Source organism: Miscanthus floridulus, chromosome 6, assembly GCF_019320115.1.
Source record: "Miscanthus floridulus cultivar M001 chromosome 6, ASM1932011v1, whole genome shotgun sequence".
Lineage (NCBI taxonomy): Eukaryota > Viridiplantae > Streptophyta > Magnoliopsida > Poales > Poaceae > Miscanthus > Miscanthus floridulus.
In genome coordinates, this window is record NC_089585.1 from 101,927,568 (window position 1) to 101,934,481 (window position 6,914).

A 6,914-nucleotide genomic window follows, 5' to 3' on the forward strand; every position below is an offset into this window, starting at 1 on the left:
CAGCCTCCTGCGCCTGAATGCCCGCCTCTGCTAGAGAGATGAGCTTGCTCAATCTGCCTATGTCGTCCTCAGCCTCCTGCGCCTGTATGCCCGCCTCTGCTAGAGCAATGAGCTCACTCAGTCTGCCAGTGTCGTTGTCGGATACCAGAAAAAGGGGTACCCCAAGCAAAAACCAAAAAACTGCTTAGACCCTAAAAACAAGAGCCAATAAGACAAACGAGGTCTCAGCCAAAATCTCCGATTCGCCCGAGGCCCCCTCGCCGAGGCCCCTTCGCCCGAGGTCCCCTCGCCGAGGCCTCAGAAGGAGTACCGATTCTCCGATTCGCCCGAGGCCCCCTCACCGAGGTCTGCGATTCTCCGATTCGCGCGAGACCGCCTCGCCGCCAGCCCCGCGACCACCGCTTTGACTAAGACTACTCTGGCTGGACATCACATCCAATCAAGGCGCTCAACCACTCCGACAACCACACGACGGCACAGTACAGCGAAGTGGCAGACCCGACGTCAGTCACGTCAGCGCCCTGCCATCCACGACGGGACTGCGCAGGGGTTACCGGCTACTGTGCTGCCTAAACTCCTGCACCAAGGACGAACACGATGTGGGGAGTCAGAACTGGGTTCCTGTGACCTCGAGACCAGCGGACCGACCGCTCCGCCTCGCTCGAGACCCCCGATAGGCCTCGGATGAACTGACCGAGTTCCGCCTCGCCCGAGACTCCCGGTAGGGCCTCGGGCGAACTGGCCATGCTCCGCCTCGCCCGAGGCTGGGCTCGTCCAGCAACCTCATCGCCTCCGCCTCAAAAGTCGCTCTTGCAGGCTGTCGCATCCAATTAATGCGCCCAACTACACCCACTACGTAAGCCACGATCGGTAGTGCGCCGCGACAGGAGCGACGGGACAACAGTCAAATCGCCTTTTTACCATCCCTTACTGACAATGCAGGGTACCGTATCCTGTAGACGCACGTTCCGCACTGTTCCGCCTAAATCAACTACGACGATGACCGCCAAGACCTCGCATTGCCACCTGCAAAGGCCTCGGCACAGCAGGCCTCAGCACAGCGGGTCTCGGCCTCAGCACAGCGGGTCTCGGCATAACCGACTACCACATCCACCAGGCCTCGACACTTCACCAAGTCAACAAATGTACAGGAGCGCAGCATGTCGCCGGCCTTGGAGACCATACCGACTAGACACCGACGGAAACTCCCATGACGCCATGCTGCTCCAGGGAGCAGAATACGTCAGCAAATAGTAGCCTTCTCATGTACTTCTGGCTTCCTCCTTGTGGCTATAAAAGGAGGTAGCCAGTACCATTTATAGGGGGGAAGAAAAAAGGAGAAACAACCCACACGGGCAATGTACCTCACCCTGTAACCTGCATCTCTCTCCGCAGGGACTTGGGACGAACTCCCTCTCTCGCTTAGCTTGTAATCCCCTGCCATGACCACCCCGGTGCAAGGAATACAAGAACACCCCCTCAGACTGGACGTAGGGCATTCACTGCCTGAACCAGTATAAACCTTGTGTCTCTTTGCATCACCATCCGGAATAAGGAGCACGCAGCACGAATTCACTCGTCGGTTGAGGGACCCCCGATTCCAAAACACCGACAGTTGGCGCGCCAGGTAGGGGACTCTGCGTGTCAGCTTCATCATCCTAACAAATTCCGGATGGCAGACCCCGTTCAACCACTACGTCTCGGCACGATAGTCTGGTTCGGGAGCCTAGAGTTCATTTCTCTAGGACATGAGTACGATATGGTACTCCTCCCACCCAGAGCCTCATCGACCGACGACGACGCCACGCACCAGCAGCCCGCGCGCAGGCGGCGCTCGGGCCAACGCTCCCGCCGCAACCGACAAGCACGGCGTGCGCGGGACCGCCTCAACATCACGCAAGACCAGGGCGACGCTCCGCGCACCGCTGGTTTCCCCCACCCGGCTGTTGGTACAGAGTCCCTGGCTGGGGACCTGTCCAGCTTAAGTCTGGGCGAAAGGGAGACGCCGGCAGCACGCAGCAACGCCCCGTCAGCAAGCTCTGCCCCGCCGCCTCCTGAGGAACCGACTCCGGCGGAGCTGAACCCGGCGGCGGCCCCATCTCTGTACCCCTTCGGGTTGAGAAATGCCGCCGCCACCTACGCTCTCGCCTACGCCTCCACTCATGCGGAGCCTTCGGAGCCCTTGGGAGGCCAATGTTTCGCCCTTGACTTCTCCGCTGGAACTTCGGCCTACACCCGCGCTGAGTCCTCGGAAGAGGACGAGGCGTGGGCCGGAGCAGACTTCTCAGGCCTTTGCGACCCTGAAGCCATGCGTCGTTTCATGGCCGCAAGCGACTATTGCTTCGGTTACTCTGACTCTGAGGACGAGGGCACTTACAATCCCACTCGCGAGTGCTTCCACGTCGGGCTCGGGATGCCAAGAGCTGGTGATGAGGATGCAGGGGCAGGCAACCGTTCCCCCCCATGCGAGGGGGGAGGTGGCGCAACATCTCCGCACATCGGATCCCCGGCAGCGTGGAACGAGAACCCCACCCCCGAGGGACTCCATTGCCTTGACCTGGAGCAGCTCCGTGAGCTTCAGGCCAAGGTCGAACAAGACCGACTCCTTCTACGGTAGCTCCGAGAGACGCTCGAGCGAGAGCAGCAGGGGCGCGGTGACGGCAGAGCATCCCGGCTAAGGGCTCACGACGTCTACCACCGCATCAACAACGACGAGGGGGGTGCGCTACCCCCCACCTTCAATCGCGCTAGCCAGAACATTGCCGCAGCGGCGATGCTGATCCGAACGATGCCCGAGCCATCAACCACCGAGGGGCAGCGAGTCCACGGCGTGCTCCGAGGCCTTCTCGAGACCGCCGCGGTGCAACAGGCCAAAAGCTCCGCGTCTCGATGGCGCGGAGACGCCTCAAGACAGCCCTCAATACACGACCGCCTCAGGGCCCCCTCGGTGGACGATCGCCTTTGGGCCCCCTCGGTGCACGATCGCCTCAGGGCACCCTCGGTGCACGACCGCCTCGGCGAACGGCGCGAGGCGCAAGGCGACCACGACGTGGTCATAGGACGACGGCGCCGCGACCGTGATGGGGCTGCCCGAGGTTACCAAACGCACCGGGGCGGCCGCTACGATAGCGACGAGGACCGTAGTCCTTCTCCGGGACCACCCGGCCCTCGAGTCTTCTGCAAGGCTATCCGCAGCGCCCACTTCCCAGCCCGGTTTCGACAACCGGCCAACCTCTCAAAATACAGTGGCGAGACCAACCCCGAGCTGTGGCTGGCCGACTACCGCCTAGCATGTCAGCTAGGCGGTGCGGATGATGACCTGCTCATCATCCGCAACCTGCCTTTGTTCCTGTCAGACTCAGCGCGAGCCTGGCTCGAACACCTTTCCCCCATGCAGATCCATGACTGGCGAGACTTGGTAAAGGTCTTCGTCGGGAATTTCCAGGGCACGTACGCACGTCCAGGGAACTCCTGGGACCTCAAGAGTTGTCGCCAGAAGCCAGATGAGTCTCTCCGAGACTTTATCCGGTGATTCTCCAAACAATGCACTGAGCTGCCTAGCGTCGGCGACTCGGAGATCGTCCAGGCGTTCCTCTCTGGCACCACCTGCTGAGACCTGGTTCGGGAGTTAGGCCGGAGCGTGCCAACCACGGCATTAGCACTCCTCGACATCGCGACCAGTTTTGCCTCAGGCGAAGAGGCCGTTGGGGCCATCTTCCCCAACAACAAAGGGAAACGGAGCGACGAGATCCCCGAGGCCTCGACATCCCGCCCTGCCCTGAAAAAGAAAAAGGGTCGTCAGGGGAAGCGGGAGGTCCTCGAGGCTGGCCTCGTCGTGGCCGCGGACCGCAAGAACCCCCGAGGCCCAGGGCTCTTCGACGACATGCTCAAGAAACCCTGCCCTTACCATCAGGGCCCGGTGAAGCACACCCTCGAGGAGTGCACCATGCTTCGGCGTTACTACGCCAAGCTCGGACTCCCCAACGACAATGTCAAGAGAAGGGGCGTGGACGACAAGGGCAACGACAAGGACGACGGATTCCCCGAGGTACACAATGTCTTCATGATTTTCAGCGGTCCCTCAGTGTGCCTCACGACGCGCCAACGAAAGAAGGAGCGCCGAGAGGTCTTCTCAGTCAAGGTGGCCACTCCCCAGTACCTCAACTGGTCTCGCGAAGCAATCACCTTTGACCGGGACGGCCATCTTGATCACGTCCCAAACCCCGAGCGGTACCCGCTCGTCGTCGACCCGATCGTCGGCAACACCCGACTCTCCAAGGTGCTCATGGACGGAGGCAGCGGCCTCAACATCCTCTACGCTAACACCCTAGAGCTCTTGGAGCTCGACCGGTCACAACTCCGGGGCGATGCCGCGCCCTTCCACGGCATCGTTCCGGGGATGCGCACGCGGCCCCTCGGGCGTATCGACTTGGCCGTCTGCTTTGGCTCCCCCTCCAACTACCACAAGGAGGTCCTTACCTTCGAGGTGGTTGGGTTCGGGGGGACCTACCACGCCATCCTGGGACGTCCATGTTACGCCAAATTCATGGCGATCCCCAACTACACCTACCTTAAGCTCAAGATGCCGGGCCCCAACGGCGTCATCACTATCGAGTCCACGTACGAGCATGCATACGACTGCGACGTCGAATGCGTCGAGTACGCCGAGGCTCTCATCGAAGCTGAGACCCTCCTGGTCAACCTCGACCAGCTCGGCAGTGAGGCACCAGACTCCAAGCACCGAGCTGGGACCTTCGAGCCAGCAGAGGCTGTCAAGCTCATCCCGGTCGACCCCACCTGCTCCAGCGACCGAGCACTAAGGATCAGCGCCACCCTCGACAGCAAATAGCAGGCCGTGCTCGTCGACTTTCTCTGCACGAACGCCGATATTTTTGCGTGGAGTCCCTCGGACATGCCGGGCATACCGAGGGAAGTTGCCGAGCACGCCTTGAACATTCGGGCCGGCTCCAGACCGGTGAAACAGCGCCTACGCCGATTCGACGAAGAGAAGCGCAGGGCCATCAGCGAGGAGGTGCAGAAGCTTTCTGCGGCCGGATTCATCAAGGAAGTATCCCACCCGGAGTGGTTAGCTAATCCTGTGTTAGTTAAAAAGAAAAATGGAAAATGGAGGATGTGTGTAGACTACACCGGTCTAAACAAGGCATGTCCAAAAGTTCCGTTTCCATTACCTCGAATCGATCAAATCGTCGACTCCACGGCGGGGTGCGAGACCCTGTCTTTCCTTGATGTGTACTCCGGTTACCATTAGATCAAAATGAAAGAGTCCGACCAGCTCGCGACTTCTTTCATCACCCCATTTGGCCTGTACTGCTACACGACTATGCCATTTGGCCTCAGAAACGCAGGGGCCACGTACCAGCGATGCATGACCTAGGCCTTTGGTGAGCACATCGGGTGAACTGTCGAAGCCTATGTGGACGACATCGTAGTCAAGTCCAGGCAGGCCAGTGACCTCGTCAAAGACTTGGAGATAGCCTTCAAATGCCTCAGGCAAAATGGCATCAAGCTCAACCCCGAGAAGTGTGTCTTTGGGGTCCCCCGAGGCATGCTCTTGGGGTTCATAGTCTCGGAGCGCGGCATCGAAGCTAACCCAGAGAAGGTCTCGGCCATGACCAACATGGGACCAATCCGAGACATCAAGGGAGTGTAGAGGGTTATGGGATGCCTTGCGGCCCTGAGTCGCTTCATCTCACGCCTTGGCGAAAAAGGTCTGCCTCTGTACCGCCTCTTGAGAAAATCTGAACGCTTTTCCTGGACCCCCGAGGCCGAAGAATCCCTCACTAAGCTCAAAGCAGTGCTCACCAATCCTCCCGTCCTAGTGCCACCAACCAAAGGCGAAGCCCTCTTACTCTACGTCGCCGCAACAACCCAAGTGGTTAGCGCGGCCGTAGTGGTCGAGAGGCAGGAAGAGGGGCACGCTCTACCCGTCCAACGACCTGTTTACTTCATCAGCGAGGTGCTCTCCGAGACCAAGACACGCTACCCCCCACATCCAGAAGCTGATCTATGCCATAATCTTGGCTCGACGCAAACTGCGTCACTACTTCGAGTCCCACCCGGTTACCGTGGTGTCATCTTTCCCCTTGGGAGAGATAGTCCATAACCGGGAGGCCTCGGGGAGAATTGCTAAGTGGGCCGTAGAACTCATGGGGGAAGCCCTGTCTTTCACACCCCGAAAGGCCATCAAGTCTCAGGTCTTGGCCGATTTCGTGGCGGAATGGACCGATACCCAACTACCACCTACTCAAGTCTAGGCGGAGTACTGGACCATGTACTTCGATGGGTCTCTGATGAAGACCGGGGCAGGCGCGGGTCTGCTCTTCATCTCCCCCCTTGGGGTACATATGCGCTACGTAATCCGACTCTACTTCGCCGCTTCCAACAACGTCGCCGAGTACGAGGCCCTCGTTAACGGCCTGCAGATCGCCATCGAACTTGGGGCACGGCGCCTCGACGTTTGAGGAGATTCGCAGCTTGTCATCAATCAGGTGATGAAGGAGTCAAATTGCACGACCCCAAGATGGAGGCATACTGCACGATGGTACGCAGCCTAGAGGACAAGTTCGATGGCCTCGAACTCAACCACATCGCACGAAAGTTCAACGAGGCCGCAGACGAATTGGCAAAGATGGCGTCGGCGCGGACCCCGGTCCCCCCGAACGTCTTCGCCAGAGACCTCCACAAGCCATCCGTCGACTACGCCTCGGCGACGGAAGAGGGCCCGAGGCCCCCTCTGCCACCGAGACCCCGCCAGCCGAGCCCGAGGCCATGGCGATTGATGCAGAGCCTCCCAAGGCCGACCAAGGAACGGACTGGCGAGTCCCTTTCCTTGATCGCCTCGTTCGAGGAGAGCTTCCTACGGACAGAACCGAGGCCCGACGGCTTGCGCGACG